The sequence below is a fragment of the Bubalus kerabau genome, chromosome X (genome assembly GCF_029407905.1).
Source record: "Bubalus kerabau isolate K-KA32 ecotype Philippines breed swamp buffalo chromosome X, PCC_UOA_SB_1v2, whole genome shotgun sequence".
NCBI lineage: Eukaryota > Metazoa > Chordata > Mammalia > Artiodactyla > Bovidae > Bubalus > Bubalus kerabau.
The window spans coordinates 98506915-98531719 of NC_073647.1; positions in this window are offsets into that span (position 1 = coordinate 98506915).

Here is a 24805-nt window from a genome sequence, read left to right on the forward strand (position 1 = left end):
TTGGTATCTCTGATTTTCTTGAAGAGATCTCTAGACTTTCCCATTCTGTTTTCCTCTATTTCTTTGCACTGATCCCTGAGGAAGGCTTTCTTGTCTCTCCTTGCTATTCTTTAGAACTCTGCATTCAAATAGGTATATCTTTCCTTTTCTCCTTTGCCTTTTGCTTCTCTTCTATTCACAGCTATTTGTAAGGCCTCCTCAGACAACCATTTTTCTTTTCATTTCTTTTCCTTGGGGATGATCTTGATTCCTGTCTCCTGTACAGTGTCACAATCTTCCATCCATAGTTCTTCAGGCACTGTGTCTATCAGATCCAATCCCTTGAATCTATTTGTCACTTCCACTGTATAATCGTAAGGGATTTGATTTAGGTCCCTGAATGGTCTAGTGTTTTTCCCTACTTTATTCAATTTAAGTCTGAATTTGGTAATAAGGAGTTCATGATCTGAGCCACAGTCAGCTCCCAGTCTTGTTTTTGCTGACTGTATAGAGCTTCTCCATCTTTGGCTGCAAAGGATATAATTAATCTGATTTCAGTGTTGACTATTTAGTTATGTCCATGTGTAGAGTCCTCTCGTGTTGTTGGAAGAGGGTGTTTGCTATGACCACTGCATTCTCTTGGCAAAACTCTATTAGCCTTTGCCCTGCTTCATTCTGTTCTCCAAGGCCAGATTTGCCTGTTACTCCAGGTGTTTCTTGATTTCCTACTTTTGTGTTCCAGTCCCCTATAATGAAAAGGACATCTTTTTTGGATGTTAGTTCTAGAAGGTCCTTTTTATTATAGAAGACTGGAATGCAAAATTGTATACATAAACTAAATGAAATGGGATTACTGAATACAGAATAGAAAAAGTGAAACAAGCTAGATGAAAGTAAAAATATCATCATATAGTCCATTTCGTTTTAAACACAGATGCTTATAGGAAATATATCTTGAACTTTGGAGGCATAAAAGCAATACCTGGGCATTTGTATTTTTCCAAAAATCCCAAGGTTTTTATGAAATGCATCTGGATTTTAGAGAGTGATTACAGGTTCTCCTATTAAATGGTAGTTTTAATGATGCACAATTCCATTGTTTTCTGTTGACCAATCATAATAAAATGGTATTAATTTAATAATGGTTACATAATCACAATAGTAAAAGATGTTTATCAGTTTTCAAAATCAATAGTCAGAGAAAAATTAAAAGGTAGTTACATTTGCAAGCCATTTTGGAAACAAGATTAACCTAACAATATAAAATTATCACATACAATTTGAGAGTTTAATGTTAAGTGGAAATGCATCAACCAGTCTATATCTTTCGGTTCATGCATTTAGTCCATTTACAGTTAAGGTAATTATCAATATGTATGATCCTTTTTTTTTTTTTTTTACCATTTTCTTAATTGTTTTGTGTTTATTTCATGTAGGTCTTTTCTTTCTTTTATATTTCTTGCCTAGAGAAGTTCCTTTAGTATTTATTGTAAAGCTGGTTTTGTGGTGCTGAATTCTCTTAACTTACGTGTCTGAAAACTTTTGGTTCCTCTTTCAGATCTGAAGAAGAGTCTTGAAGGGTAGATTATTCTTGGTTGTAGGTTCTTCCCTTACATCACTTTAAGTATATTGTGCTGTTCTCTTCTGGCTTGTAGATTTTCTGTTGAGAAGTCAGCTGATGGTCTGATGGGATTTCCCTTGTACATTATTTGCCATTTTCCCCTTGTTGCTTTTAATATTTTATCTCTGTCTTTAATTTTTGTCAATTTGATTACTATGTGTCTTGGTGTGTTCCTCCTTGGGTTTATCATGCCTGGGACTCTGTTCTTCCTGGACATGGCTGGCATGTGCATCCTTTCCCATGTTAGGGGACTTTTCAGCTATTAACTCCTTAAATATATTTTCAAGTCCTTTCTATCTCTCTTCTCCTTCTGGGGCCCCTATAATGCAAATGTTGATGTGTTTAATGATGTCCCAGAGGTCTCTCAGACTGTCAAATATTTCATTGTTTTTTCTATTTTCTTGCCTGTGGCAGTGATTTCCATCATTGTGTGTTACAGGTCACTTATTCGTTCTTCTGCCTCAGTTATTCTGCTGTTGATTCCTTCTAATGTATTATTCATCTATGATTTGTTCTTTAGTTCTTTGAGGTCTTTAATAAATATTCCTTGCATCTTCTCCATTCTTTCTCTGAGTTCCTGGATGATCTTCACTATCACTATTCTGAATTCTTTTTCTGGAAGTTTGTCTATCTCCAATTCATTTAGTTGTTTTTCTAGGTTTTACCTTGTCTCTTCATCTGAGATATAACCCTCTACTTTTTCATTCTGATTAATTTTATTTGATGTGGTTTTTGTTTTAGCTGCTCCCATGGGATTGTGGTTCTTCTTCCTTATTGTTTCACCTCTCTGGCATATGAAGCTAAGAGGCTTATGTAATCTTCCTGGTGAGAGGTACTGACAGTGGGAAAAGTTGGGTCTTGCTCTGGTGGGCATGGCCATGCTCAATAAAACTTTAATCCAATTATCTACTAATGGATGGCATTGGGCTCCCTCTCTGTTAGTTGTTTGGTCTGAGATGACACAGCCTCAGGGTGTATGGGGTCTGTGGTAGGGTTAATGGCAATCTCCAAGTGGACTTAGGCCAAAGGGACATCTTCCAGGATTGCTACTGCCAGGGCCTTCATTCCCAAAGTGAGGTTTTGCTGACACATGACTGCAAAGGAGACCCTCCAACACTAGCATATAGTTCTGGTTCAGTGTCCTGTGGGGTCACTGCTCTTTCCCCCTGGGTCTTGGTACATGAAAGATTTGTTTGTGCCCTCTGAGAGTGGAATCTCTGTTTCCCCCAGTTCTGTGGAAGTCCTATGATAAAATCCCCTTGGCCTTCAAAGTCAGATTTCCTAGGCGTTCTCATTCCCTTTGCTGTATCCCCAGTCTGGGAAGCCAGATGTGGGGCTCAGAGCCTTCACAACAGTGGTAGAACTTCTATAGTACTATTTTCCTCCAATTTTTGGGTAATCCACTCAGCAGGTATTGGATTTGATTATATCATGATTGCACACCTCCTACTGTCTCCCTGAGGTTTTTTTTTTTTTTTTTTTTGTATTTGATGTGGGGTATCTGTTTTTGGTGGGTTCCAGCTTCCTCCTGTCTGTGACTGTTCAAAAGTTAGTTGTGATTTTGGTGCTTTCATGTCCTTCTACTCCACCATCTTGACCCAAACTCCCTGGAAGATTTTTTAATACAGTTTCCATTTCTGTGCTTTTGATTGGTATGTTTATGTTTTCTGTTTTTCCTGGTTCAGTTTTGGAAGGCTATGTTTCTAAGTATTTGTCTATTTCTTCGAGGTTGTCCAGTTTTTTGGAATATATTTGCTCATAGTAGTCCCTTTGTCCCTAAGAACAAAACTAGTGGAATTGATAGAATTCCAGTTGAGCTATTTCAAATCCTAAAAGATGATGCTGTGAAAATAGTTGCACTTAATATGTCAGCAAATTTGAAAGACTCAGCAGTGGCCACAGGGCTGGAAAAAGTCAGTTTTCATTCAAATCCCAAAGAAAAGCCATGCCAAAGAATGCTCAAACTACCACACAATTGCACTCATCTCACACTCTAGTAAAGTAATGTTCAAAATTCTCCAAGCCAGGCTTCAACAATATGTGAACCGTGAACTTACAGATCCTTAAGCTGGATTTAGAAAAGACAGAGGAACCAGAGATGAAATTGCCAACATCCAATGGATCATCAAAAAAGCAAGAGAGTTCGAGAAAAACCTCTATTTCTGCTTTGTTGACCATGCCAAAACCTTTGACTGTGTGGATCACAATAAACTGTGGAAAATTCTGAAAGAGTTAGGAATATTAGACCACCTGACCTGCCTCTTGATAAACCTGTATACAGGTCAGGAAGCAAGAGTTAGAACTGGACATGGAACAATAGACTGGTTCCAAATAGGAAAAGGAACACATCAAGTCTGTATATTGTCACCCTGCTTATTTAACTTATATGCAGAGTACATCATGAGAAACGCTGGACTGAATGAACAGAAGCTGGAATCAAGATTGCTGGGAGAAATATAAATAATCTCAGATATGCAGATGACACCACCTTTATGGCAGAAAGTGAAGAGGAACTAAAAAGCCTCTTGATAAAAGTGAAAGAGGTGAGTGAAAAAGTTGGCTGAAAGCTTAACATTCAGAAAACAAAGATCATGGCATCTGGTCCCATCACTTCATGGCAAATAGATGGAGAAACAGTGGAAACAGTGGCAGACTACATTTTTGGGGGGCTCCAAAATCACTGCATATGGTGACTGAAGCCATGAAATTAAGATGCTTGCTCCTTGGGAGAAAAGTTATGACAACCCAAGACAGCATATTAAAAAGCAGAGACATTAATTTGCTGACAAAGGCCTGTCTAGTCAAGGCTATGGTTTTTCCAGTAGTCATGTATGGATGTAAGAGTTGGACTATAAAGAAAGCTGAGCACCAAAGAATTGATGCTTTTGAACTATGGTGTTGGAGAAGACTCTTGAGAGCCCCTTGGTCTGCAAGGAGATCCAACCAGTCCATCCTAAAGGAAATCAGTCCTGAATATTCATTGGAAGGACTGATGTTGTAGCTGAAACTCCAATATTTTAGCCATCTGATGTGAAGAGCTGACTCATTTGAAAAGACCCTGATGCTGGGAAAGTTTGAAGGCAGGAGGAGAAGGGGATGACAGAGGATGAGATGCTTAGATGGCATCACTGACTCAATGGACAGGAGTTTGAGTAAACTCTGGAAGTTGGTGGTGGATAGGGAGCCCTAGTGTGCCGCAGTCCATGGGATTGCAAAGAGTCGGACAAGACTAGCAACTGAACTGAACTGAACTGAACTGAGTCCCTTATGATGCTCTGTATTTCTGCGTTGTCTATTGTAACTTCTCTTTAATTTTAAATTTTATTGATTTGAGTCTTCTTCTTTTTCTTCTTTTTTTTTTTTTTTTTTTTTTCCTGATGAGACTGGCTAATGTTTTTTTCAGTTTTTTTTTTAAATTTTTTTTTAATCTTCTCCAAAAACCAGCTTTTAGTTTTATTGATCTTTGGTAATATTTCCTTCATTTCTTTTTTATTTATTTCTGCTTTAATCCTTATGATTTCTTTTCTTCTACTAACTTTGGGAGGTTTTGTTATTCATTTTCGACTTGCTCTAGGTGTAGTTGTTTATTCAATGTTTTTCCGTGTTTCTTGAGGTAGCCTTATATTGCATGCACTTTCGTCTTAGCACTGCTTTTACTTCATCCCATAGGTTTTGAGTTGCCATGTTTTCATTGTCATTTACTTCTAAGTATTTTTTTTTTATTTCTTCATTACTTTTTTGAATTACTTCTAAGTATTGTTTGATTTCCTCATAAATTTCTTCAGTGACTCTCAGATCAGATGAGATCAGATCAGTCGCTCAGTCATGTATGACTCTTTGCCACCCCATGAATCGCAGCACGCCAGGCCTCCCTGTCTATCACCAACTCCCGGAGTTCACTCAGACTCACGTCCATCGAGTCAGTGATGCCATCCAGCCATATCATCCTCTGTCGTCCCCTTCTCCTCCTGCCCCCAATTCCTCCCAGCATCAGAGTCTTTTCCAATGAGTCAACTCTTTGCATGAGGTGGCCAAAGTACTGGAGTTTCAGCTTTAGCATCATTCCTTCCAAAGAACACCCAGGGCTGATCTCCTTTAGAATGGACTGGTTGGATCTCCTTGCAGTCCAAGGGACTCTCAAGAGTCTTCTCGAACACCACAGTTCAAAAGCACCAATTCTTTGGCGCTCAGCCTTCTTCACAGTCCAACTCTCACATCCATACATGATCCACAGGAAAAACCATAGCCTTGACTAGACGGAGCTTTATTGGCAAAGTGTCTCTGCTTTTGAATATGCTATCTAGGTTGGTCATAACTTTCCTTCCAAGGAGTAAGCGTCTTTTAATTTCATGGCTGCAGTCACCACCTGCAGTGATTTTGGAGCCCAGAACAATAAAGTCTGACACTGTTTCCACTGTTTCCCCATCTACTTCCCATGAAGTGATGGGACCAGATGCCATGATCTTCATTTGCTGAATGTTGAGCTTTAAGCCAACTTTTTCACTCTCCACTTTCACTTTCATCAAGAGGCTTTTTAGTTCCTCTTCACTTTCTGCCATAAGGGTGGTATCATCTGCATATCTGAGGTTATTGATATTTCTCCTGGCAAGCTTGATTCCAGCGTGTGTTTCTTCCAGTCCAGCGTTTCTCATGATGTACTCTGCATATAAGCTAAATAAACAGGGTGACAATATACAGCCTTGATGTACTCCTTTTCCTATTTGGAACCAGTCTGTTGTTCCATGTCCAGTTCTAACTGTTGCTTCCTGACCTGCATACAAATTTCTCAAGAGACAGATCAGGTGGTCTGGTATTCCCATCTCTTTCAGAATTTTCCCCAGTTTATTGAGATCCACACAGTCAAAGGCTTTGGCATAGTCAATAAAGCAGAAATAGATGTTTTTCTGGAACTCTCTTGCTTTTTCCATGATCCAGCAGATATTGGCAATTTGATCTCTGGTTCCTCTGCCTTTTCAAAAACCAGCTTGAACATCAGGAAGTTCACGGTTCACATATTGCTGAAGCCTGGCTTGGAGAATTTTGAGCATTACTTTACTGGTGTGTGAGATGAGTGCAACTGTGCAGTAGTTTGAGCATTCTTTGGCATTGCCTTTCTTTGGGATTGGATTGAAAACTAATCTTTTCCAGTCCTGTGGCCACTGCTGAGTTTTCCAAATTTGAATGCATATTGAGTGCAGCACTTTCACAGCTTTCAGGATTTGGAATAGCTCAACTGGAATTCTATCACCTCCACTAGCTTTGTTCATAGTGATGCTTTCTAAGGCCCCCTTGACTTCACATTCCAGGATGTCTGGCTCTAGGCAGTGATCATACCATCGTGATTATCTGGGTCGTGAAGATCTTTTTTGTACAGTTCTTCTATGTATTCTTGCCACCTCTTCTTAATATCTTCTGCTTCTGTTAGGTCCATATCATTTCTGTCCTTTATCGAGCCCATCTTTGCATGAAATATTCCTTTGGTATCTTTGATTTTCTTAAAGAGATCTCTAGTCTTTCCCATTCTGTTGTTTTCCTCTATTTCTTTGCATTGATCGCTGAAGAAAGTTTTCTTATCTCTTCTTGCTATTCTTTGGAACTCTGCATTCAGATGTTTATATCTTCCCTTTTCTTCTTTGCTTTTCAGTGATTCTAGTTAATTCAAAAGTATATTGTTTAGCTTCAATGTGTTTTTTTTTTATTTTATAGTTTTTTTTTCTGTATTCCATAATCTAATCTTATAACATTGTGATCAGAAAGTGTGCTTCAAATTATTTCAAATTTTAAGAACTTACCAAGTCTTTATCACCCAAGATGTGATCCATCCTGGAGAGTGCTCCATGTGGACTTGAGAAAAAGGTGAAATCTACTGTTTTTGGATGAAATTCCCTGTAGATATTATTTAGGTTTAACTGGTCCAGTGTATCATCTATAGCTTTTGTTTCTTATTAATTTTTTTTGTGTGTGTGTGGATGCTATGCCCATTGGTATGAGTGGAATGTTACATTTCCTCACTATTGTGTTACTTTCAGTTTCCCCTTTAACAGTTGTTATCATTTGCCTTATGTATTGAGGTGCTCTTATGTTGGGTACATATATAGGTATAAGTGATATAACTTCTTGAATTGATCCCTTGATGATTATGTAATGCCCTTCCTTGTCTCCTGTAATGGTCTTATTTTAATGTCTCTTTTATCTGATATGAGTATTGTTACTCCCACTTTCTTTTCATTTCCATTTGCATGGAATATGGAATATATTTTGCCAGCCCCTCAATTTCAGTCTATGTGTCCTTAGGTCTGAGGTGGGTCTCTTGTAGACAGCATATATTGAGGTCTTGTTTTTGTATCCATTCAGCCAATCTGTGTCTTTTGGTTGGATCATTTAATCCATTCACACTTAAGGCAATTATTGATATGTATGATCCTATTTCCATTTACTTTATTATTTGGGGCTTGTTTTTGTAAGCATTTTCTTTCTCTTGTGTTTCCTGTCTAGAGAAGTTTCTTTAGCTTTTGTTGTAATGTTGATTTGGCAGTGCTGAATTCTCTTAATTTTTGCTTGTCTGTAAAGCTATTGATTTCTCCTTCAAATCTGAATTATATCCTTGCTGAATAGAGTTATCTTGGTTGTAGGTTTTTTTTTTTTTTTCCTTTCATCATTTTGAGTATATCCTGCCACTCTCTTCTGGCCTGCAGAGTTTGTGTTGAAATATTACCTGCTAGCCTTATGGGGATCCCAGTGTATGTTATTTGCTGCTTTTCCCTTGCTGATTTTAATATTTTTTTCTTTGTGTTTAATTTTTATTAGTTTGATTAATATGTATCTTGGTGTGTTTCTCCTTAGGCCTATCCTGTATGGGACTCTCTGGGCTTCCTGGACTTAGGTGGCTATTTCCTTTCCCTTGTTAGGAAAGTTTTTGACAATAATCTCCTCAAATATTTTCTCATTACCTTTCTTTTTCTCTTCTTTTTCTTCCTCTTCTGCTGCTGCTAAGTTGCTTTAGTCATGTCTGACTCTGTGCAACCCCATAGATGGCAGCCCACTAGGCTCCCCCATCCCTGAGATTCTCCAGGCAAGAATACTGGAGTGGGTTGCCATTTCCTTCTCCAATGCATGAAAGTGAAAAGTGAAACTGAAGTTGCTCAGTCATGCCTGACTCTTAGCGACCCCATGGACTGCGGCTTACCAGGCTCCGCTGTCCATGGGATTTTCCAGGCAAGAGTACTGGAGTGGGTTGCCATTGCCTTCTCCATCTCTAGGACCCCCATAATTCAACTGTTCATGTGCTTAATGTTGTTCCAGAGGTCACTGAGATTGTGCTCATTTCTTTTTATTCTTTATCTTTAATCTGATCTGCTTCAGCTATTTCCACCATTCTACTCACTTCTTAGTTATTCTGCCATTGGTTCCCTCTAGTGTATTTTTAATCTCAATTATTGTGTTTTTCTTTGCCAATTGTCTATTCTTTATTTCTAGTTTCTTCTTTAACATTTCTTGTGTCTTCTCAATCCATGCCTCCAGTCTATTTATTTGTGCCTCCATTTATTTCCAAAATTTTGGATCATCTTTACTATCATTACTCTGAATTGTTTTTCCAGTAGACTGACTATTTTCACTTCATTCATCTGGTCTTGTGGGGTTGTACCATGTTACTTCATCTGCTGTGTGTTTCTCTGTCTTTTCATTTAATTTAATTTACTGTTTGGGGGTCACATTTCAGTAGGCTGGAAGGTGTTTTTCCTTTTAACTGTGGGATTTATCCCCCATGAGTGGAGTTGGATCAATGCCTTGTGAAGATTTCCTGGTTGAGGGTACTTGTGCCTGTGTTCTGGTGGATGGAGTTAGATCTTGTCTCTCTGAAGTGCAGTGCCATATCCAGTAGCATGTTTTGAGGTGTCTATGAACTTGGTATGGCTTTGGGCACCTTGTCTGCTAATGGACAGCATTGTATTCCTGTTTTGCTGATGATTTGTTGTGAGGTGCCTGTCACTAAAGCTTGCTGGCCTTTGGGTGAGACTTGGCTTTAGTATTGAGATGGAGGCCTTTGGGATATCTCTCATTGATTAATGTTCCATTGGGGATGGGAGTTCTCTGGTAGTCCAAAGTCCTGGACTCAGATCTCCACCTCAGGGGTGCAGGCCCAAGCCCTAACTGTAGCACCCAGGTTTCAAAGGTCACACAACACAGAAGACAACACCCCAAGACTAATGGTGAAAGCAACACTCAACAGCCCAGAACACCCAAAGAATCTCACACATGCATTCTGAGGAGACTGACTTGCCTTTTTCAAATTCCAGGATCTTCTGTCAGTGTTCAAAGGTATTCTGTAGGAGTTGTTCTGCATGCACATGACTTTTATTTATTTTTGGAGGGGCAAGTGATCTCCTATCTTATTCCTCAGCCATCTTGAAATTCCTCCCTATCGACATTTTGATTACAACTTTATGAGAGATTCTGAGCTAGAAATTTAAGTGCAAATGGATTCCTGACCTGTAGAAACTCTGAGATAATAAATGTGTGTTGTTTTAAACCGCTATATTAATTTTTTTTCTGCAGCAGTGGATAGCTAATATAAAGAGAGATGTGATTCGGTTTGAGGATTTGTTAATATAAATCATGTTGAACAACATTTAAATTTGAAGCTCTGTGGCGGATTCATTTTGATATTTGGCAAAACTAATACAATTATGTAAAGTTTAAAAATAAAATAAAATTAAAAAAAAATAAAATAAAATAAAAAAATTTGAAGCCCTTCATGGGGTAGAAAAAATGATAGATCTTGTACATATAATCCACTATTAAGCAGATTGTTTTAATGAATCTTTATATATACAAAGAAGATCTAAACATAGGTTGGGAGTCCATGTAAGAAACTCTCCATTGTTTGGACAGAACATGCTCAAAGAATTGTTTTATATTGAATTTCTGGGTATGGTGAGAGGGCAAGGAGAACAAGAAAAGGAAGAGAGAAATGAAATGGATTGAGGAAACATTTGAGTTAGCTGAAATAGTCTAGGGACTTTTAAAGAAGGATGACTAATATTCAATTGAAATTGTTTGATTAGAATACAAATCTCTATCATTTTTTCAGTCCTTCATTAAAATGCATCACATACTAAAAATTTAGTTTGTTTTTCCTTTCTGGAAATCAAGAATAAAGCCAAGTGTCCCTGAGAAAATAAGAGAATCCTGAAACATGTAGAGGAGCAAAATGGAATTCATTAGAGGCATGAATCCAGGACAGAAGTGACCATGAGAATTTAAATTCCCCACCAAGACACAGAAATCTTAATAATTGCCTTGGATTGTGCATAGAATATTGAACAGTAATTCAACCCATTCTATCCAGATCTTAAAGGCAAGAGGTAAAACCACAAACTTCCTGTAACCTATAGATGATGCTAACTAACCATTTGCTGTCCACTCATATATTGATTGATGCTTTTGTTCTTTGATCTCTTGGTGCTTTGTTCATTTTGTTTGTTTGTTTGTTTATTGGTGAGTACGTGCCTGAGAAGTTGGTCGTAGCTAATTGTTGGATTTTTGTTTATTTTTTTTCACAAGGACCAACAGAGCACTATGTATAATTAGAACACTGATTAATATTGTTTGATGATAGTTTTCTGTTACAGACTATAGAAGCATAAATATACCAGTTCTTCCAAGCATTTATTCAACCTCTACTGCATAGCATTTATTTAGAGTTGGCATATTTACCATATATTTGACTATGACTACACACTATTTTGTTATGCTAAAATAAGTATGTATATTTTTCAAAGGTGTATGATTCAATGACTTACCTCATGCTTTTTTTTGTATTTGATGTAAAATTCTAGCACAGTGTGATGAGTTTTACTAAACTTGCCTTTAAATTTTCCCTTGACCCCTTCTAGAGAGATTAACGAAAGCTAACCTTCAAACACAATGCAGTAAACTTTTACTAATATTTGTTCTACTAATTTGATATGTGTTTGTATGTGCCTAGGGAGTTGGTGATGGACAGGGAAGCCTGATGTGCTGCAGTCCATGGGACCACAAAGAGTCAGACACAACTGAGTGACTGAACTGAACTGAAAGAAGAAATAATGATGAACAGTGAATTATGTGAACACCAGAAATTTGGGAGGATCAGAAGACATATTGAATAACAGAACCAGAATGTACCACAAACATATCAGCAGTTTGGAGCAATGATTAATTCTAACAACATGGAATTTATAAAAATAGAATAAAGATCTTACTTGGGTCCCACAACTCATACATACAACCTATGAGAGATGTGAATAACAACCAGCACATATGAAAAAAAAAAAAAAAAAGCAACTTGGTTGGGGGAAGAAGGATTTGTTTAATTGTAAGATAGTCCAAGTCAAAATCATGCATATGCATAAAATAAAAACCTACTATGCTATTAATATTAAACTGCATTGATAGAATATAGTGTTACAGCTCTTAAATCTGCATTTTAAGAGAGATAAAAGAGAAGGTTGCAGCAGAGGATGAGACGCTTAGCATCACTGACTCAATGGACACGAATTTGAGCAAACTCCAGAAGGTAGTAGAAGACAGCAGAGCTTGGCAATCTACAGTCCATGGGATTACAAAGAATCAGATATGACTTAGCGACTGAACAACAACAACAACAAAAGCCCACTGGAGCATTACATGAGGAATTGGCTGTTGTGAAGGTGTTGGCGTTCAGATTTTAGGCATAAGTAAAGGCAATGGCAAGCCACTCCAGCACTCTTGCTTGGAGAATCCCATGGATGGAGGAGCCTGGTAGGCTGCAGTCCATGGGGTCGCTAGGAGTCGGACACAACTGAGCGACTTCACTTTCACTTTTCACTTTCATGCACTGGAGAAGGAAATGGTAACCCACTCCAGTGTTCTTGCCTGGAGAATCCCAGGGATGGGGGAGCCTGGTGGGCTGCCGTCTCTGGGGTCGCACAGAGTCGGACACGACTGAAGCGACTTAGGAGCAGTAGCAGCAGCAATGGTTGACAGAGACAGAATCACTTTAAAAGAATACTCGAGTCATGCTCAGTATTTTTTGATACATAAAGGACTATTACACAAGAACAGAGGAATATAGGCTAGAATTTGATGGGTGTGTAAAAGAAACCATGGCTAAGAGTAACATAAATAGGGTGTATGCATGCATGCTAAGTTGTTTCAGTCATGTCTGACTCTTTGTGACCCTATGCAATGTAGCCTGCCAGCCTCCTCTGTCTATGGCAAGAATACAGAAGTGGTTTGCCATGTCCACCTCTGGGGGATCTTCCCTACCCAGGGATTGACCCTGCATCTCTGTGTCTCCTGAATTGGCAGGTGGTTTCTTTATCACTAGCACCACCTGGAAAGCCTGACAATATTTGAAAAATACTTGAAAAAGGTCTTTTAGTACCAGGTTATGGAGGTCTGTAAAAGTCAGGCCAAAGTGTTAGGACCCTAAGAATATAGATGGTGAAAATCTATTGAATTTTTTTCTTTTCTTTTGTCAAGATAACATACTGTGGTAATAAACAGTAAAAAGAAAATCTTAACAGAAAATTCTTAACTCTCAAATCTGCCGGTTTCCTTACTAATACAATAAGATATTTAATTCCAGCTCTTTAAAAATAGAAATGTAAACTGCTGCACTCTATACTCTTTGACGTAAATTTCTACTGTGTACCACATCTTGAAGATTGTGCCAAATCAGTACATATACAGTTGTTTCCTTCATTTTCATGGCTGTATACTTTTTGTTATGGATATATCATATGGATATGTATATACATATATGCATATACAATATGGATATACCATAATTATTTAAGTAGTAGTGTGCCCTTGAAGGGTTTCGACTATGGATGTGACATGATTGGGCCTATGTTCTAAGAAGCTTAAACTGGATTGGAGCATTAAATAGAAAAACACAATTAAGAGTTTCAATGAGAGAATACATATGAAAGCAGTTTTCAACTGTGACACATATATAAATCTGAGTTATTCTGGCTATAACTCATGTTAGTATTAAAAAGATGCTGTTAAAGTTTTGCACTCAATATTCCAGCAAATCTGGAAAACTCAGCAGTGGCCACAGGACTGGAAAAGGTCAGTTTTCATTCTAATCCCGAAGAAAGGCAATGCCAAGTAACATTCAAACTACTGCACAATTGCACTCATCTCACACACTAGAGAAGTAATGCTCAAAATTCTCCCAGATAGGCTTCAACAGTACCTGAAAGAACTTCCAGATGTTCATGCTGGATTTAGAAAAGACAGAGGAACCAGAGATCAAATTGCCAACATTCATTGGATCATAGAAAAAGAAAGAAAAGTCCAGAAAAACATTTACTTCTGCTTCACTATGCCAAAGCCTTTGACTGTGTGTATCACAATAACTGGAAAATTCTTCAAGAGATGGGAATATCAGACCACCTTATCTGCCTCTTGAGAAATCTGTATGCAGATCAAGAAACAACAGTTAGAACAGGACATGGAACAATGGACTGTTTCCAAATTGGGAAAGGAGTATATCAAGGCTGTATATTGTCACTTTGCTTATTTAAGTTATATGCAGAGTATATCATGGAAAATGCCAGGCTGGATGAAGCACAAGCTGGAATCAAGTTTGTCAGGAGAAATATCAATAACCTCAGGTATGCAGATAACAACACCCTTATGGCAGAAAGCAAAAAGGAACTAAAGAGCCTCTTGAAGAAAGCAAAAGAGGAGAGTGAAAAAGCTGGCTTAACACTCAACATTCAAAAAACTAAGATCCTGGCATCCAGTCCCATCACTTCATGGCAAATAGATGAGGAAACAATAGAAAGAGTAACAGACTTTCTTTTCTTGGGTTCCAAAATCAGTGTAGATGGTGACTGCAGCCATGAAATTAAAAGAAGCTTTCTCCTTGGAAGAAAAACAATGACAAACCTAGACAGCATGTTAAAAAGCAGAGACATTACTTTGCCAACAAAGTTCCACCTAGTCAAAGCTATGATTTTTCCAGTAGTCATGTGTGGATGTGAGAGTTGGACCATAAGAAAGCTGAGTGCTGAAGAATTGATGTTTTTGGACTGTGGTGTTGGAGAAGACTCTTGCAAGTCCCTTGGACTGCAAGGAGATCAAACCAATCAACCCTGAAGGAAATCAGTCCTGAATATTCATTGGAAGGACTGATGCTGAAGCTGCAGTTCCAATACTTTGGCCACCTGATGCGAAGAACTGACTCATTGGAAAAGACCCTAATTCTGGGAAAGATTGAGGGCAGGAGAGAAGGGGACAAGAGGGGATGAAATTGTTGGATGACATCACTGACGCAATGGAAATGAGTTTGAGCAAGCTCTGGGATTTGGTGATGGACAGGGAAGCCTGACCTGCTGTAGTCCATGCAGTCGAAAAGAGTTGGACACGAATGAGCAACAACTGAACTGAACTCATGACTTCTGACTCCACATCCTGACCTTTCTTTCCACATGGTATTTGGACAACTTCACCCATCTTTTCCAAGTATACTTGTGTTAGTGTTAACAATTAAGACACTTAGAGTAGTTTTCCATTTTCTGAGAGCTTGGTATTCAGGATATTTGACTTCTCTCAACACCCTCATGAGGTAGGTTTCTGTCCTGATTTATAACTGCTGACCATGATAGTTGAGTCTGAAAGACAAAATCAGCTCACTGAGGGAGAAAACAAAACAAAACAAAACAAAAAAACAGAAACTTGAGAAACAGGCACAATCATGGTGTCGAGTGGGAGAATGTTGAAAACAGTAAAGCTAAATGAGCTTTAAAAGTAATAGTCCAAGAGGTACCAGGGGGAAAAAAATAAATTTTGTGTCAGGGAATCATGTCCATGTAGTTACTCTTTTCTATATAGCACCTTAGAGCTTATAAAGTGCTTTCCATTTGAACCTCAAGTTTGCCCTCAAAAATAGATAACTTTTGTTACCCATCTAAAACAAAGAATTACTGTATGGCACATGGAATTCTGCTCAATGTTATGTGGCACCCTGGAGGGGAGGGGAGTTTGGGGGAGAATGGATACATGTATATATATGACTGAGTCCATTTGCTGTTTGACTGAAACTATAATAATATTATTAATCAGCTATACCTCAATACAAAATTTAAAGTTTAAGAAATGTAATAGGAAAGGAGATTAAGCAGATGAGAAGAAGGGGTACCCAAAATTTGTGCTCTGGGACAACTCAGAGGGATAGGGTGGGGAAGGAGGAGGGAGGGGGCTTAAGGATGGGTAGCACACATGTATACCTGTGGCCAATTCATGTTGATGTATGGCAATAACCACAATATTGTAAAGAAATTATCCTCCAATTAAGACTAATTAATTAAAAATACACCTATATTATGCTACAGCATCTAAATTAGGTGCTTTACGAGAACAAGCTCTTTGAATTACCTATGTAGAGTTAGACACCACATCCTTATTTTACAGAGATGAAGACTCAAATTCAGTGTGGTTAAGTGACCTACTTAAGGTTGCACAGTTGTTAAGTGACAGAATAAGAATCTGATCTCTTGATTTTCTGATTCCAGCACCCCATGCTCTTTCCACCATACCACATTGTCTTTATCTAAACACTAACAAAGATATCATGGAATGATAAAACACATCTAGATTGCTTATAGAAGCTCAAACTCATTCAATTTTATATGGAAAAAATTAAGATGACCAAGCTATAGGAAAAATGAGAGGTTTAAAAGGCTGAAATGGGTCCCAGGATGGATTTAACTTTTAACTTGTTATTTTGGAGGATTGTAGTACATCACATTGCTTGGTAAGTAGGCAGCATGACTGAAGGGGACAGGCAAGTCTGACACCACCATCTGAGAGAGGAGACACAAAAGGATTCTACTAGACCACTTGAGGGTTGAGGCTGAGACTTATTCAGCCTCATCCTCTTCAGAGTTCATAATGAAGTGCCTGCTGCATAGTAAGTGCTTAATATGAGTTGCTTAAATATGTCAAATATTTGGACTTAGCTGGAGAGTAAGAATTTGAGTGTTCTTTTTTTTTTTCCACATAATATTTTTCACTAACAGTGTAGGGAATTAGACTTTCTCAACATTATCTCCATTCATATAATCTGTGTAATAGTCCCAATTTCTTTGCATTAGTATTAATAAATCAATTAAATATCTGTGTACCAAATACTTGGCAACTTATATTCATTGACTATAGAAAAACTATGCAGACAGCTTTACTGCTCTGAATGTGGAGTCCAGAGTCATAGGAAATTCAGCCAGCTAAAGTGAATCTTTCAAACAAGCCCCAAGGCCTTGGAGATGCTCTAGACATAAACCTTGTCAAAATCAGTTCAATTCAGTTCAGTCGCTCAGTCGTGTCCGACTCTTCGCGACCCCATGAATCGCAGCACACCAGGCCTCCCTGTCCATCACCAACTCCCTGAGTTCACTCAGACTCACGTCCATCGAGTCAGTGATGCCATCCAGCCATATCATCCTCTGTCGTCCCCTTCTCCTCCTGCCCCCAATTCCTCCCAGCATCAGAGTCTTTTCCAATGAGTCAACTCTTTGCATGAGGTGGCCAAAGTACTGGAGTTTCAGCTTTAGCATCATTCCTTCCAAAGAAATCCCAGGGCTGATCTCCTTCAGAATGGACTGGTTGGATCTCCTTGCAGTCCAAGGGACTCTCAAGAGTCTTCTCCAACACCACAGTTCAAAAGTATCAATTCTTTGGCGCTCAGCCTTCTTCACAGTCCAAGTCTCACATCCACACATGACCACAGAAAAAACCATAGCCTTGACTAGACGGACCTTTGTTGGCAAAGTAATGTCTCTGCTTTTGAATATGCTATCTAGGTTGGTCATAACTTTCTTTCCAAGAAGTAAGCGTCTTTTAATTTCATGGCTGCAGTCACCATCTGCAGTGATAGACCACATCAATTTCCCTAATAGAAAGGAATGCAATATTGTGTAGGAATGGTAGGAATGAACTTGACTGCTTGAGCCCAGGCCATGCAAATATCATAAGTAAGGCAAGTAATGAGGTGTCTCTCATCTCAGAAGACCAGATAAAACATGAATGGAGACCTGAGGAACTCACTAAATGGAGGGCAGGGAAGATGCTGTCTGTCTCTGATAGACCCTGTCAGGCCATGAGGGACTCAGTGACCTTCAGAAGGCTCTTCTGAGGTTTTATTTTGTTTTATTTTTTAAAACAAATCATTATTGAAGGAGCTACCATGCAATATGCTAGTCACTTTGGTGGGGAAATAACAGATGGAAAGGATACTGTACCTCAGGGACCTCATACAAGGAAATATGCAATTGAGGATCAAATTCTGGCTGAATCTGGGAAGAGGGTAGTCAGGGAGGGCTTAACAACTTTCTGTAGGAAGCTGTTTTTGAGCTGGATCTTAAAGGATGACTTAGTATTTATATTTGGGGGAAAGATACAAGAAATGGTGAGAGCGGAGTTGCTGAGGTAATAGTGGGTACAGTTCACCCCAGATGTTAGTGACTATGCCCAAGAGGCCTGATGAGTGGGAAAAAATGGTCATTTTAAGAAGGCTAGCCAGGTTTTGACTTCCTCCTTTGATCAGGGAGTACCCCTGCCCAAAAGGTGAGATCCTAAGATAGCCATGAAGATGAGAACTCTATTTTCCAAACCAAATGAGTATAAACTCTACAATCATACTAAGAAGGCTACAAAAGCACAGACTGTCTGATTCGGTCTGTCCATTTGGCTGAGGCTCAGAGCAGCAAAGTAATTGCCCAATGTGACACAGCAGCTCTGAAACAGAGCTAACACTAGAACCCATGTCTTCTGAATAAACTTTTCAGGCTTGGAGATTCTATGAATGAACAATGTGTGGGAAGTATAATATTGTTAAGTATTACTTACGGAAATCATCTAGCACAGGGTAGTCAGGGAGGGCTTAAAGACTTCCTGTAAGAATCTGTTTTTGAACTGGCATCTAGCAGAGTGCTTAGCACTTAGTTACTAAGTAGACAGTTGGCTCACATAGTGGTTAAGAGCACAGATTCTAAAGCCAAACTTCTTGGATTTGAATCCTGGCTCTGTCACTTTCTGTATGACCCTGGGTACTTACTGTACCTCAGTTTGAAGGTTCTTACGAGGATTACATTATTCAGTATCTGTTAGGTGTTTAGATATTTGACACATAAAAATACTAGTAAATATCTGATAAACAAATACATATTGTAAGTTTTTACCCTTTCTACTATCGCTACAATGCAGCAGATGAGTTTTAAAGGGAAATCACAGAACAGTTCCACCTTATCTCTGTTTCCAATGACTATAGTACTTTGATTCCCTCTCTGGTCTTAAATAGAGAAGAATGAAACTTCAGTGCAGTAGAACTAGAGGCTTAGGAACCCTTTCAAGCTCTCTGGTCCAGATAGGTAAGATATGGTTTTATATAGGCTTAAGACAATGATTTTTATGTTAAAATGACCAAGGTTCAAATTCCAGCTCTTCTATGCACGATGTAACCTCCTTGTGCCTTGGTTTCCCTGTTTATAAAAACATTCTTACTCATAGGGTGTTATGAAGATTAAATGTTAAAATGCACATAATAGCAGCGCTTAGTTCCTCCTTGCCCTATCAGAAGAGCTTGGTAAATGGTAACTATCATTTTTTAAGTTAATTTTCTTTTACTTGGAGGATAATTGCTTTATAATATTGTGTTGGTTTCTGCCATACATCAATATTAATCATCAATAGGTATACATATGCACCCTCCCTCTTGAACTTCCCTCCCACCTGCCACTGCATCCCATCCCTCTGCTGCTGCTAAGTCGCTTCAGTCATGTCCGACTCTGTGCGACCCCATAGACAGCAGCCCACCAGGCCCCCCCGTCCCTGGGATTCTCCAGGCAAGAACACTGGAGTGGGTTGCCATTTCCTTCTCCAATGCATGAAAGTGAAAAGTGAAAGTGAAGTCGCTCAGTTGTGTCCAACTCTTAGTGACCCCATGGACTGCAGCCTACCAGGCTCCTCTGCCCATGGGATTTTCCAGGCAAGAGTACTGGAGTGGGTTGCCATTGCCTTCTACATTCCATCCCTCTAGATAGTCACAAAGCACCAGGTTTGAACTCCTTGTGTCTTATAGCAAATTCCCACAAGCTATCTATTTTACATTTGGTAATGTGTATGTTTCAATGCTACTCTCTTGATCTCATGCTCTCCTTCCCCCACTGTGTCTATTTTTAATTGCTGTTATGTCCAAGGTTATAATAGTGACTTGTTCACAGAGACAATTCTCAAACACATGAGTTTAAATCCTGGTACTATGATTTTTATCCTGAGGGATACCTCACAACAAGTATCCACAGTTACTCCCTGGTGACTCATTCCCCAGATGACTGAAGGTGGGAAATATTTTTCACAGTTTTGAGTTAGATGATTATTGTGATTGTTCAACTCTGAGCAGTTCCTAATGTACTTATCAGGCCTCAACCTTAAATAATTCCTATTTCCAAAGTGTTCTACTATTTACAAAGTCTCTTCATCTCCATTATCTAATCTGGGTTTGAAACACTGGGCTGTAGGATTGTCAGAGATAGGTACTCCTGTTTTACAAATGAAAAATAGAAGCTCATAGAAATAAAGTGAATACAGCATTTTAGTAGCAAAAGTAACACTTAAACTCAGATATTCTGACTGCAGTTTAATAATCTTTCCCCTATAGGACTCTGGCTAAATACCCTAGCTTTAAATGAAAGATTAATTTTGACCCTTTTCCATGGGGATGATCTTGATCCCTGTCTCCTGTACAATGTCACAAACCTCCATCCATAGTTCATCAGGCACTCTGTCTATCAGATCTAGTCCCTTAAATCTATTTCTCACTTCCACTGTATAATCATAACGTATTTGATTTAGGTCATACCTGAATGGTTTACTGGTTTTCCCTACTTTCTTCAATTTAAGTCTGAATTTGGCAATAAAGAATTCATGATCTGAGCCACAGTCAGCTCCCAGTCTTATTTTGCTGACTGTATAGAGCTTCTCCATTTTGGGCTTCAAAGAATATAATCAATCTGATTTCGATGTTGACCATCTGGTGATGTCCATGTCTAGAGTCTTCTCTTGTGTTGTTGGAAGAGGGTGTTTCCTATGACCAGTGTGTTCTCTTGGCAAAACTCTATTACCCTTTGCCCTGCTTCATTCTGTACTCCAAGGCCAAATTTGCTTGTTACACCAGGTGTTTCTTGACTTCCTACTTTTGCATTTCAGTCCCCTATAATGAAAAGGACATCTTTCTTGGGTGTTAGTTCTAAAAGGTCTTGTATGTCTTCATAAAACTGTTCAACTTCAGCTTCTTTAACGTTACTGGTTGGGGCATAGGCTTGGATTACCATGATAATGAAAGGTTGGCCTTGGAAATGAACAGAGACCATTCTGTCGTTTTTGAGATTGCATCCATGCACTGCATTTTGAACTCTTTTGTTGACCGTGATGACTACTCCATTTCTTCTAAGGGATTCCTGCCCACAGTAGTAGATATAATGGTCATGTGAGTTAAATTCACCCATTCCAGTCCATTTTAGTTCACTGATTCCTAGAATGTCGACGTTCACTCTTGTCATCGCCTGTTTGACCACTTTCAATTTGCCTTGATTCATGGACCTAACATTCCAGGTTCCTATGCAATATTGCTCTTTACAGCTTCGGGCCTTGCTTCTATCATGAGTCACATCCACAACTGGGTATTGATTTTGCTTTAGCTCCATCCCTTCATTCTTTCTGGGGTTATTTCTCCACTGATCTCCAGTAGCATATTGGGCACTTATCGACCTTGGGAGTTCCACTTTCAGTATCCTATCATTTTGCATTTTCATACTCTTCATGGGGTTCTCAAGGCAAGAATACTGAAGTGGTTTGCCATTCCCTCCTCCAGGGGACCACATTCTGTCAGAATGGAACAGAAATGTGAAAAAGCAGAATGGCTGTCTGAGGAGGCCTTACAAATAGCTGTGAAAAGAAGAGAAGTGAAAAGCAAAGAAGAAAAGGAAAGATATAAGCATCTGGATGCAGAGCTCCAAAGAATAGCAAGGAGAGATAATAAAGCCTTCCTCAGTGATCAATGCAAAGAAATACAGGAAAACAACAGAATGGGAAAGACTAGAGGTCTCTTCAAGAAAATTAGAGACACCAAGGGAACATTTCATGCAAAGATGAACTTGATAAAGGACAGAAATGCTATGGACCTAACAGAAGCAGAAGATATTAAGAAGAGGTACCAATAATACACAGAACTGTACAAAAAAGATCTTTATGACCCAGATAATCATGATGGTGTGATCACTCACCTAGAGCCAGATATCCTGGAATGTGAAGTCAAGTGGGCCTTAGAAAACATCACTATGAACAAAACTAGTGGAGGTGATGGAATTCCAGTTGAGCTATTTCAAATCTTGAAAGATGATGCTTTGAAAGTGCTGCACTCAATGTGCCAGCAAATTTGGAAAACTCAGCAGTGGCCACAGGACTGGAAAAGGTCAGTTTTCATTCCAATACCAAAGAATGCTCAAACTACCGCACAAAGGCACTCATCTCAGATGCTAGTAAAGTAATGGTCAAAATTCTCCAAGCCAGGCTTCAGCAATAGGTGATCCATGAACTTCCAGATGTTCAAGCTGGTTTTAGAAAAGACAGAGGAACCAGAGATCAAATTGCCAACATCAGCTGGATCATCGAAAAAGCAAGAGTTACAGAAAAACATCTATTTCTGTTTATTGCCTATGCCAAAGCCTTTGACTGTGTGGATCACAATAAACTGTGGAAAATTCTGAAAGAGATGGGAATACCAGACCACCTGACCTGCCTCTTGAGAAACCTATGTGCAGGTCAGGAAGCAACAGTTAGAAATGGACATGGAACAACAGACTGGTTCCAAATAGGAAAAGTAGTACGTCAAGGCTGTATATTGTCACCCTGCTTATTTAATTGAAATGCAGGGTACATCATGAGAAATTCTGGGCTGGATGAAGCACAAGCTTGAATCAAGATTGCTGGGAGAAATATCAATAACCTCAGATATGCAGATGACACCACCCTTATGGCAGAAAATGAGGAGGAACTAAAAAGCCTCTTGATGAAAGTGAAAGTGGAGAGTGAAAAAGTTGGCTTAAAGCTCAACATTCAGAAAACGAAGATCATGGCATCTGGTCCCATCACTTCATGGGAAATAGATGCGGAAACAGTGAAAACAGTGTCAGACTTTATTTTTCTGGGCTCCAAAATCACTGCAGATGTTGACTGCAGCCATGAAATTAAAAGATGCTTACTCCTTGGAAGGAAAGTTATGACCAACCTAGATAGCATATTCAAAAGCAGAGACATTACTTTGCCAACAAAGCTCCATCTAGTCAAGTCTGGTTTTTCCAGTGGTCATGCATGGATGTGAAAGTTGGACTGTGAAGAAAGCTGAGCACCGAAGAATTGATGCTTTTGAACTGTGGTGTTAGAGAAGACTCTTGAGAGTCCCTTGGACTGCAAGGAGATTCAACCAGTCCATTCTAAAGGAGATCTGTCCTGGGTTTTCTTTGGAAGGACTGATGCTGAGGCTAAAACTCCAATACTTTGGCCACCTCATGCAAAGAGTTGACTCATTGTAAAAGACCCTGATGCTGGAAGGGATTGGGGCAGGAGGAGAAGGGGACGACAGGATGAGATGGCTGGATGGCATCACTGACTCGATGAACGTGAGTCTGGGTGAACTCTGGGAGTTGGTGATGGACAGGGAGGCTTGGCCTGCTGTGATTCATTGCATCACAAAGATTCGGACATGACTGAGCAAGTGAACTGAACTGTTTTTGACCCTTAACATATCAAGTGGGCCCTGTTATGTACATATATGTGTATAGGAGAGTGGAGTTTGATAGAGAGAAAAAGTAAATACCTGCTCTAAGCTTGGTAGCAAGGAAGGTTTGAACTTTGCCATTTAGACCAGAATCAAACCAGAAAATAAGTTACTTTCTTTTATTTATAATTTTTGAAGAGTAGAAGGGTTTTGAGTGAAGAAGTAAGTGTGAAATGTGAGATATGTCTCTGCAGATAATAAGATACAGACTACAGAAAAGATCAAAACTTAGAGCAGCTAAAACTGATTATCCACCCTTGGTGGAATCAATGGATGGGTGATGGAATCTTGGCAAGGCATAGGGAAAACCTCATTCCCTTTCTCAGCCTTTGTTTCTCCAGCTATATTATCAGCAGCTTCATATTCCATCCAACTCTGTATTATTTTCCCAAATTGTATTGCATTGGTATTTCAGGTTCAGGTATAATTTCCTGGAAAAATTGAGGGAGCTGAGCTAATACCTGCACACAATTATGTTGCTTTGGCAGATTAAGAGTCACAGGAAGCCTTTACACATCTTTTAGACAAAGACCCCAAAGCAGGAACAAGTCACATCCTTCTCCTACCTTCTAACTGACACTCAGTGAACTTGAGCCTGTGTCTAACAGGTCAGGCCACAAACTAGTGGGATACTGCAGAATGCTTCGTCTTGTACAATTAGTCTTATACAAACCAGCTTCTCCTTCCTAGAAGGAGGCTTCTTGGTGTGGTAGGGAATCTTGACTTTGCTTTTGGCCATGGGCATGCCTCTAAGTCTCCATTATTAAGAAAGACCTGTGTGTTGGCTTTTGCCAGAAGCTAAACTCAGAACTCAGGAAGTTCCCAGTCTCTTGGGATGGTCATGCAGAGCAAAGTCAATCATCTGGTGGCCCCATAAGAATTAAAGTTGTATAATAAATACACAAGGATAGAGAGATCAGCTAGTCTTTTAACTGTAGCATTAAAGTTTCCCCTCATGTCTTGGCCATCCTTCTGCTTAGTCTAGACTCTCATTTATAAGCCTACTAAAGATTTAGTCAAGACAAGAAGAACCAATATTTTTGACTTCCTAATACAATGATGGATCAAGAGCAGGAATGATCATCCCACTGAGCTTAATTACGAAGGCTTCACTTGCTTTAAATTCACCAAATTTCTTATTCTTTTGCCAGCTAGGCATGACACTTGTAGACAAATCACATTGGCCAACATTTCTCAGAAGGGTATCTGATTATTGGCTTCTATTACATGAATTGAGATCAGTATTAATAGGTCATGGTTCTAACCTTGAGCCTAGGATTTATATTACCTGGAGAAATCTTGGACTATCTTACTTCCCCATCCCAGAACAGAAAATC